We start from the raw sequence: 11062 nt of genomic DNA on the forward strand, positions 1-11062 counted from the left end.
GACGGACGGGTCCGGGGCGCAGCCCGTAGGAGTTGGCGCGAGGAGTTGGCGTAGGAGTTGGTCCTGGCGCGAGATAGACACGAGATCCGGGTGCAGGATAGACGGACCCGGGCTGGGGCGTCGAACAGATGAGCCCGGAGCGGACAGGTACGGGGCGATATATTAGTCACCCATCGACGAGCATCCACCCGGGCCAGCCGCCGCGCCGGTCCCGGCACGCCACACGGGTGCCACCGTCGCGTCGGCAGGCACGGGCGTCTCCGTCTGATGACTCACCCCTGCACGGTATCAGACGCTGATTCAGCTGTCAAACACAGCTAAACTGATGGGCTGGAAATACCAGTAATGCGCGCTTATTAGAAAGCGTTTCAGCATCGCCAGAATTGCTTTTTTCAGGCGTGTTTTGTTGGCTTTATCAGCAGTGCCATCATGAGTAGTCAGCGCCATACGCTTTTTGGAATATGGCGCATGTGTGTTAACATATGCTGACGTGCTCCAAATGATTCTGGAGCAATTATGTCCTAAGAACTACAATTCGTCGAGGACCAGAACAGTGGAAATGACAAAGCTTTTTAGTTCAGTGATAAACGTTGTGCCATTGCTTCTCAAAGAGCTTTATATTTAACGATAAAATATGCATACGTAGATAATATAATATCGACGATAAGTTATCGATAATACAAATGCAAATTACAAATGCTATCCTTGCGTAGGTAAACGGTCGTTACAACAAAAATGATTGACAGATACAGCATCAAAGCATAAGTTAAGACAAATCATAAAAGTGCATATGGAGGGCAGCGCTTTTCGAGGAGCGCTGTGGCCCGAAGGTTTGAACTTTGAATTGTGAAAAACGCCCGCCCGCCGTAAAACGCAAACACCGCAAAACGCAAACACCGCAAAACGCGCAAAACGCACGCCCGAAACGCCAACGCAAAGGTCGCAAAAAATAAACAAACGCCCGCCCGCCACAAACCGCAAATAAAAAAACGCAAAAACGCCGCACAACAATAAAACCACCCGCATCGCACGCCCGCTAACCGCCAAATGAAAACGCCTAAAAATCGCCCGCCCTCCGCCAAAAAAAACACCGCAAGAAAACGAAAAAGCGGCCGCCAACCGCAAACAAATTTAACACCGCAAACGACGCAAAAAATAAAAGCGCCCGCATCGCCCGCCCGCCCGCCCGCCGCCAAAGACAAACACCGCAAAAAAAAAACACAAAACGCCCGCCCGCCGCTAAACGTAAACACCGCAAAACGTGTAAAACGCACGCCCGAAAAGCCAACGCAAACGGCAAAAAAAAATCGTCCGACCGCCGCAAACCACACAGAAAAAAAACGACGAAATGCCGAAAAAATAAAACCGCCCGCACGGCACCGACGCTAACTTCTAACCAAAAACGACTAAAAGTCGCCCGCCAGCCGCCAAACGCAAACACCGCAAATAAGCGCCCGGCCGCAGCAAGATAATAATTTATCAACGACTGGCATACCGCTAGGCTGGTCATTTTCACAAATCAAAAAGATATCTGCAAAAATCTCCTAGATGAAAGCGCCCGATTCATCATGGGTGCGCCGAAATGACCAAAAGTCCCAATTTCCGGTGTGCAGGGTCATTTTCAACGGCACGTGGCACGTGGTTCTGGACTTTTCCGGCCACTTTGCGACATACCCATGGGTAGTGCACCGAATGGTGGTTGATCTGCATGGAAGAAAATGGGGGGTCGTTTGGATCGTTTTCGAGCAATCTGCCGTGGAACGCATTTTTTCATTTTGCCCATTGGCTTAACACGGGAATTTTCAAAGTCACGTGGCACGTGCACCAGATGGTCCGCGGAGGGGAGACCCATACCAGAACGTAGATCACCTGGCCCACTAGAAATCCTGAAAAAATCAGAATTTTTGGAGCAGCCGTTTTCAAGAGCATCAAGTTGTACTGATCTCAGGCAGCTTTTGCCAAATTGTCAGGGAACTCAGATTTGTTTTTCAATAGAAAAACACAATTCTAAAGAATAGTGTTTTAACTATTGACAACAAACCTTCGGTTAAGTTTGGTGGCAAAGTTTTTACATAACTATAGTCTGGCAAACCATAAGAAAGAATGGATTTGAAGTGCTGCGGTCATTGACGCATGTGCATTTATATTGTGAGAGCATATTTTCTCTCACAACTTTTCACACAAATTTATCGGAGCCATACATTTCAAATGCTCAAAACACGTGCAAAGTGATTCATGCGCTTTAACTCCGCTCTTTCTCAGATTTGCCAGACTATATAGTCTGGCAAACTTAAGAAAGAATGGATTTAAAGTGCCATGCGGAAGTTGATGCATGTGCATTTATATCGTGAGAGCATATTTTAAGTCACAACTTTTTGCACAAATTTCTCCGAACCATTCAGGCTGGAGGGCTATTATGAATTATAACATGTCCGTGCGTGCGTGCGTGCGTGCCTGCGACTGTCATGCCTTATGTGTCTTAATGCGCCTGAAAGGCGCCGCGTATCGACGTGAAATTTGGCATGCCAAATTGGTGGGTTGATGTGACCACTGTATTAAAATTTGGGACGGATTGGCCCAGGGGTGCGCCGTCAGCACGCGCTCGCGTGCGCCATAGGGTTAACACGGGAAACGGTCAAAACGAACATCGGACGAAAACCGGCCTGCGGCGCCCGCTTCCCGGCTGTATAAGTCGGCAACGGGTGGGCGCAGCGAAAAGCAGTTTTCACCACTGGATAGAGGACAGATGGAACTAGCGTATTGACATGGTTTCATAGTATAGCACGCGCCACGTGCAAGACAGGACCGCCGGTTGTGAAAAAATGACCGATTTCGTGCATTGTGGGAAGAAAACCGATGCCGCTGGAAAACAGCTTGACGGAATGAAATCGATGTGGTACCATTTTGCAGACAAATGTATGTGTAATCAGATAATAGCAAACAAAAACTGATGCTCCGTACCATTTCCTTAATAATGAAAAATTAATTTGAAATTTTGATTCGCGCGGAGCGCGATGTCCTTTACAACATCAAAACGTATTGAAAACGCTGATAAATCGCAATGAAACCTGCATATTCGGAAAGAGCATTCTTTTTTGACCAATATCCACCCAAAATATTATCGAAAAGTCAATAAACTTTTGTGAAAATGACTCAAGCATACGGCCGTGTTTCGTTAACGTTACAGGTATTTTTCGTCAAAATCCGATCGATGGCTTATGGCCGGCAGGCCATTCAAATTTTGACAATAGCTATCAAAGCATGGGCTTCAATGCACCGCCCGCCAAGGGGAATTAGAAAACACTGAAAATAAGCGCTTACCAGTAAACAGCACATTATTGTACTAGGAATAACTCGGCTACTACTGGGCCGATTAAGCTGAAACTTGGACTGTGGGCGGAGGGGGCACTCACCTGGCGATTAATGGTCATTTGTGACAGGTAGGGTGGACCGACTGCACGTGCGCACGTGAGGGGTCCGCTTCTACATCTCAAGAACGGCTGGGCCGAGCCACCCAGGAGACGGAGGCTGGAGCCACCCAGGAGACGGGATGAAAACTGATAAAAGTGCAAGCCTTTCCTACTGCGTGAAAGGAAATGGGCTACATCTTGAAGAGAAGGTGCATGGTCATTCCATTAGTGTTGGTTGAAGAAACTGAGCGGACATGAGCGTAGGCTGCTCTTTTTCCAGATAATTTCATCCGCAAAAAAGACTGCTATGTTAACCCTCGCGGGCCCGGGGGGGGGGGCGTTTTTCGCCCCCCCCCCCTGGCGAATATTTGCGATACCTCCCGAACGCTTTGAGATAGGAAAGCGAAACTTTCAGTACCTTTTCTCCCATCAATTTGACATCTTCTGAAGGAAAAATTTGGACCTAGCCCCCTTGATGACGTCACAGGGTCGATTTTTTTAGACCCCTGCACAGTCCATTTCGGCGTCACAGACGCGAACTTCAAATAGCTGCTAAAAATAGAGTTTTAGAGATAAAGACAAATTACGAGCACGGTTGTGTAGCGTTTGTCCTTAGAGAAAAATAGAAAAATAGTTTTGGTGACCTGAGGTCAGAGGTCAAGTCAACGACCCCGAAATGTTGTTTAAGTTTTTCGCAAATAACTTCGACAAAAATGCTTTTAGCTTCACTTTTAGACATTATTCGTGAACTTATTATGACTTCCTACTGATAAAAGGTTCGTATGAATAAGGGAAATAAACTGTTGATAAAATGCCGTCTTTTTATCGAATTATAAACTATGAATAGGCCCGAACGATGCTACGAATTTCAGCGCTTTAGCTCCTTCCGTTCAAAAAACGCCATTGGCGTGGGTCAGCCGGATCGAGGGGGGTCGGGTCGAGCCGTTCAATGCCCGCATTTTTTCGGAAATTTGGCACACATGAAGTTATATAAACATATGAAGAAACATATGAAACATATGAAGTCACATGAACATATAAACAGGAAAATGATAAAAATAACCTGTTAAGTGCCTTTTGGGCGAAGAACGAGCGAGCGAGCGAGCGAGTGAGCCGTGCATGTGCAGAGCGCCAGGCCCCAGGGTACCTCCAACTGGCTCGTGCAATGTGCACGGCACCCTAACCACCGTTTACTGTGCACCAAAGTCGGATGCAAGCGGCCCAGCCGTCCCCAAGATCTGGATGTGACGCCCTGCACGTGCGCCCGTGCAAACGGGGCCCACACCAAGGCCATATCTAGGGCCCAAACTGACTTTGCACGGTACTCTATCTAACCGGTCCCCAACCGTGTACCAAATTTGAGCCCAATCGCCCCAGAGGGTTCTCTGGATCTGGAGGCACCCCTGCACGTGCGCAAGTGTATTAGCACCCTAACCGCAACACATGGGAATGCATTGCTAGGTGGGCGCCCACATGTATGCCAAGTTTCAGCGAAATCGCCCCAGTAATTACCTAGTTATTGAAATGGGAACAAAGTTGACACCTCTCCTTTTTGCTTTTTGCACATGCAGTGGGGGCCACTTACATAGGTCACGAGTATCTGACCTTTGGTAGAAGGGATGCTGCTACCCTACAAAAATTACCGCAAGACAATCGCCCTAGCGGCTGCTGAGATATGAGCCTCTCAAAATCTCTACCTTTGCAAAACAGCTTGAAAATGAACACCCTTGACTTTTCACGTTGCATGCAGTAGCGGCGGAACACCTTCAATTAAGGGGGGGGGGCACTGCCAACTTTTGGTCCCATTCTTTTCATGCAACGCCCATAGGGCTAATGATAAAAATGGCAAAATCAAAGGGGGGTACGGTTCCCCGGTGCCCCCCCCCCCCCGTTCCACCGCCTATGGTGGCACGTGCCACGAGGGTGTTTGAAATGTGTCAGGAGTAGTCAATTACGGGGTAGAAGGAATAGGACTACCCAACAAAAAAGACCGCAGGCCAATCGGTCCAGCGGTTGCTGAGATATTAGCCCGTCAAAAGTGTTACTGCCCGGGCCGGACCGGGCCGCTCAATACTGATATTTTTCGTTATATTGAAAAGACCTCGCTTCGCTCGCTGCGCTCTCTCGCTCGTAATAATACCTACATATCTATACATACATACATACATACATACATACATATCTATATCGTAATAATACATCGTGTATCTGAGCATTATGGTTATTATTGAATTAAATTATTAGCAACGTTAGGCTGATTCCTATACTTCATCTCCGAAATTCTACACACGGTTAGGGCGTTGTAGATTTCGATTGTATTTTCCGTCAAGGAAATCCCAAAATCAGAGGAACCGTTCTTTTTATGAAACAGATTGCTAGTTTTTTGGCTGATAATTGCCGAATGTGAGTTGTAGGTTTGTGGAATTGTAGTTTGTACTTTCGGATTGTACTTTTTCCTTTATGAAACAGATTTGTACAATCGAAAGTACAAACCTACAAACTACAACTACAATTCTACAATTCCAGGCTTTATGAAAAAGGACACAGTTCAAGTGGTCAAAACACGTGCAAAGTGAATCAGGCGCTTTAACTCCGTTCTTTCTTAGGTTTGCCAGACTATACCTCTTTAGTCCCCATACATGTTCAAAGCATGCGTTGACATCGCAATTTGCAGTTGCTCTAGCAGAAGTGATAGTTACAAACATTTGCGATAGCTGTCATGTTATTCCGATTCTAATGGTACAGAGCGAAGCATACAATACTTTTTGGCGTGTCATTAAAAGCCTGTGGTAAAAGACACGCATTAAATGCTCTATATGTAATGAGTGATTCAGCTCACAATGAATGACAAGGCAAGAACAATTAGTGGAAGCTTGGCGCGGCCTTGCTGACGATATACCAATAGTCCCAATAGTGGTGCACTGCGGTATCTGATGTTTGATGACGAGGTTCATAAATAATAAATACGTGACCGTTATATGCATTTTTTATTTTTATGCCACAGAAAACACAGTTGTCGTATCATCAATTTTCTGCCGTTATTCTTGAATTGTGTACACGATGTTTTCACGGGCAAACAATGCCGTGCACAGGACTTCCTGTCTGAGTAACTGTCAATTAAATTGATGTGGAAGCGACGCTGCCATGCTAGTGGGACATAATGACCGGTTTCTGCGAATCTAACAAGAGCGTGAGCTGAAAAGAAGCGAGCAGAAGGAAAACGGCGCCGCCCCGGGGAAAAGAAGTGACTCGGTCACTGCAGGCTCCCACATGCGACCGAGCTCGAGTCGCTCCCAAAAGGTGTGGGAGAAGGTACCGAAGGTTATCCGGCCAGAACTGGTTCTGGAAACTTCCAGATTCCCACTTTCCTGGTGTGCATCAGTGTGGGATGCTGGCCATGGACTGTTAGCGGGCAAGTACGGAACAGACAGACTAGCCTCCGAGTTAATAGTGAAAACTGGAAATGACAATACCAGTATAAAACGCCTTTTGGGGCGACCAACGGAGCGAGCGAGAGGGTGGGCCTTGCACGTGCGAAATTGTGAGGGTGCACCTCCAACTAACTTGTGTACTGCACCCTACTAACCGATCCCTTGCGATGTGCCAAATTTCAGCGCAATCGGCCTAGCCGTTGCCGAGATCTGGAAGCGGCACTCTGCACGTGCGCACATGCAAAATTGGTCCCAACTGACTTTTGCACGGCACCCTACTAACCGGTCCCTAACCATAAACCACATTTCAGCGCAATCGGATCAGTCGTTCTCGAGATCTGGAATCGACCCCTGCACGTGCGCACGTGCAACAGCACCCCAACTGTGGCACATGGATATGCATTGCCTAGTGGGAGCCATATAGGCGGCGGAACGTGGGGGCACCGGGGCACCGTGCCCCCCACCCCTTGATGGTTTTGCCATTTTAACATCAGACCTATGGGCGTTGCATGGAAAGAATGGGACCATAAGTCGGCAGTGCCCCCCCCCCCTTAATTGAAGGTGTTCCGCCGATACTGGTGGGTGCCTACCTACATGCCAACTTTCAGCGCGATCGGCCCAGTAACTAAGTAGTTACCGAGATATTGCAATTGTTACCACACTGGCACCTCTTCGTTTTGTACGTGGCACGTGCATACGGGGTCACCCATGCATGCATCGGAAATGATCCAATACTTGGTAGAAGGAATGAAGCTACCCAAAAAATACCGCATGTAAATCGGTCAAGATGTTGCTGAGATATAAGCCTCGCAAAAGCGTCCGCACGGTCGGCCGACCGGCCGCTCATGCTCAGAAATTTCATAAGAAAATTTCAACGAAAGACTACGCTCGCTTCGCTCGCTCCGTACCTAACAAGAATGACTTCTACTAGTGAGATGTAATTCAGGCAATGATCATGGAGGTGGTCCGATCAAAGCGTATCGAGACCGGGGAGGCGTTTTGACGATTCGCTCTTACTTGGATCGTGAGCTATGTAACGACAATAAGTAGGTATGTGGTCTTCCCAGATGCTTACAAAGGATAAAAGAAACGAGACATACCTACTTCAATTAATTTATTGTATTGACTAATAAGATTTGGCAAATAAGTAAAAACAGGATACTTAGTCATCTTTTGAAGCAAGCTTTTCGGAATGTTTGTACATATAACAATACAAATAACTAATGGTTGTTCGCCATTTGTTTAATCAATGTGGCTTAATATCGTTACCGATTCGAAACAAATTAGTCTCGTATTTAAAGAGGTCTAGGTACGTACCTAATTCACCAATTATGTAGTTCCAAAGTAACATCATTTTGCACTAGGGTTTCCTATTGTGCAAACACTGAAGACATTGCAAAATGGAAAACACATGTCGTATGCTCCTAAAAGAAGTCTTATCGGTATGCAGCTGGTTTTGTTCTCGAGCGTTCCAACTAGAGATGTCAATCGGATACCAACTTTTTGGTATACCGATACCAAACCGATACCAACTTGGTATTTGGTATTTCAGTCGTAATGTGTTTGGTATTTTGTTGGTATCATAAGCCCTCACTAATGTATAAGAGGCTAAGAAATCGGTAAAAATTTGGTATTTCCCTCAGTTTCCCAAGTTGGTTTGGTTTCGGTATTTTCCCATGGTTTTAGTTGGTATTTGGTTTGGTATCGGTATTCCGATTTTCCGTAATTGACATCACTAGTTCCAACACACTTTTGTGCAAAGAAGCATGAAAGGAAATTAGGCAAGTCGTGAATTCATCACGAAGAGTGTCTTCCCGAAAAGATGTGGATGTTCCAGTTCTGCTCGATTGGATGTTCCAGTTCTGCTTTACCCACAGTTAGTCAAATCAGCAGTGGCGCATGACCACAGTGAATCGGTGTGTAAAGATAGGGGCTCTGCGCAATACTAAAATACCGCACCTCTGTTCCTGCAGGTGGCCAAAGGGTGGTGCAGAGTGAACAATGCATTCGTTGCTAAAATGTAGGTACGTTCAAAAGTCTGCGGATATTATGCTGTGCTGGTTGTGGTACCTGGCTGTAAGTGGCGCTCACGCAGTCGGTCGAGCGATACGCCAGCCTCCGGTACCTGTGGGTCGCGGCCCTGTTCTCCCGCGAGACTCTTGGCATTTTTTTCCAGACTCTTTATCGCAGCGAAGTCACTTTCAAACAGCGAGCTAGCCCGAACAGGTGGGTTGCGCTGCCGGACATCTTCCATACCTAATGTTTTTTTGGGCGCTTTACCTACTGTTATAACATTTTTGGATTATAAAAAAATTGGCACAGAAGACCCGCAGTTAGCAGGGAGGCGACAACGGTTCACCTCCTATGATCTCCTCTGGTAAACAGAGTTCTTGGGCCGTATTCCCGACGATCATTTCGCAAGAATTTTCTTACGCATGAACTACGTCTTGAGAATTTTTTTAGTTACGTGAACTCCGTCGGTAAAAACTTACGAAGTGTCGACGTGAATACCAAATTATACTTACGAAAGAAAATCGACTTTCGAAGTCGACCTGAATACGGCCCCAGGACAAATCCCAGACGGGGAAAGGCGATCCAAGCACCATATCCCGGCAGGCGGTGGGCCTACCAGCCACCTTCCGCGCGGTGGGGGGGGGCACTTTTTTGCCCCCCCCCCGTATCTCCGAAACTACTGGACGGATCCGGAAAATTCAAACGGCGTTCGATAGCCCTGTCAAATTTGTCAAGGGCAACCAAATTTCATTGACCTCGGGGTCACCGGTGACGTCACAGGTCAGGTCAAAGATAAAATGTTTCACCGTTCACGGGGCTTCTAGGGAAGGCGCTATAACACCGAGTAAAACGCATTTTGTCGAAAATCAGCGATAAGGCGTCAGTTGTCTAGTACATATGTTGCTATTAGAGGTCACTGGTCATACCAGGTCAGGTCACAGGTCAGGCCACCAAAGGTCACCAAGGGTCACCACATGAGCCCAACTTTACTAAGGTTATGCGATGCATGTTTTATGGCCAGTTTTTCATTTCCAACTCAATGGTGCTGGTTATAAGACCATCAGGTACGGTTTAGGTCACTTTCTGGTGGAGGTCAGGTCAAGGTCAGGTCAAAAAAGGTCAAATTTCAAAGTTGATATTTTTGCATAAAATGGGTATCGATTCGATGCAGCTCGTCACGGGGAGTCTAATGGTGGTCTTTGTTTTGCGCTACAAGGTCTAGAATTGCTAAAAATTGAGTTTGAAAATTTGACGTCATCAATTTTGAACAGTTTTTTTCGCTATAACTTGGCCAAAAAAAAGAGGTATCGATCTCAAATTTGGTATGTAGATAGAAGGCGGTAGGGGCTATCACATACATTAAGGTTTTTTCGAAATTCAAAAAACTTTTTGGATTTTTTGGCTATTATGTTCAAAAAAATCTATTTTTTATTTTTGGGGGTCAAAATCCAAAAAAAATCGAAAAACCGAAATAGCAGTTTTGTAGCCCTTTTAATTCCACACCTTTTATGTCTGAAACATTTTTCTGTATCTCTAAAGCTGTAGGCCTGACAGCTCTTCCCGCGAAACCTTTTTTTTGGGTCGAAAATGGCAAAAATGACGTCACTCTGACGTCATTAGCGGCCAACCTATCATAGCCTTTGGAAAAAATTTTGGTCACCATGTGCGCTAGCTGCTCCCGGGAGGGTACTGAAAGTTTGGTGACGATCGGCGCAGCGGTTCTCGAGATATATCGAAAAAACTAAGGGGGGGGGGGCAAAAAATGTCCCCCCCCCACCGCCTGGAAGGATATTCATCGCAAACTCGGCAGCAACTGGAAACCGCGATCGCTAATCTACACCAGCTGAGCCGAATTCGAAGGTTCCACCTCTGACAGGAGGCCGACTATGGAGGAGCGCCGATGACCTTGGCACGCCAGTTGGCTCGTCCCCGGTCAGTTTCGACCGGGATAGCGTGGCTGTCGGCCCCGTACTGCTGCCAGGACAGGAGGAAAACGGGGCCTCGCGTGGAGCTCCACGTCCCGGATACCGGTCTGATGGGTGGTGGCCGGACAGCGTGCCGACAATGGCGGCACAGCTCGACACTGCTCGGCCGCTTCACGTCGAGATGACGTGACGGGCCGGGTCGCACTCCTCCGTACCTACACTGATCAGTGCAGGATTGTGTGAGGAGTCTCGTGTGTATGATTTGGCGATTGAAATTGTCGAG

This window comes from Amphibalanus amphitrite, unplaced genomic scaffold (assembly GCF_019059575.1).
Source record: "Amphibalanus amphitrite isolate SeventyFive unplaced genomic scaffold, NRLGWU_Aamphi_draft 000698F_arrow, whole genome shotgun sequence".
Lineage (NCBI taxonomy): Eukaryota > Metazoa > Arthropoda > Thecostraca > Balanomorpha > Balanidae > Amphibalanus > Amphibalanus amphitrite.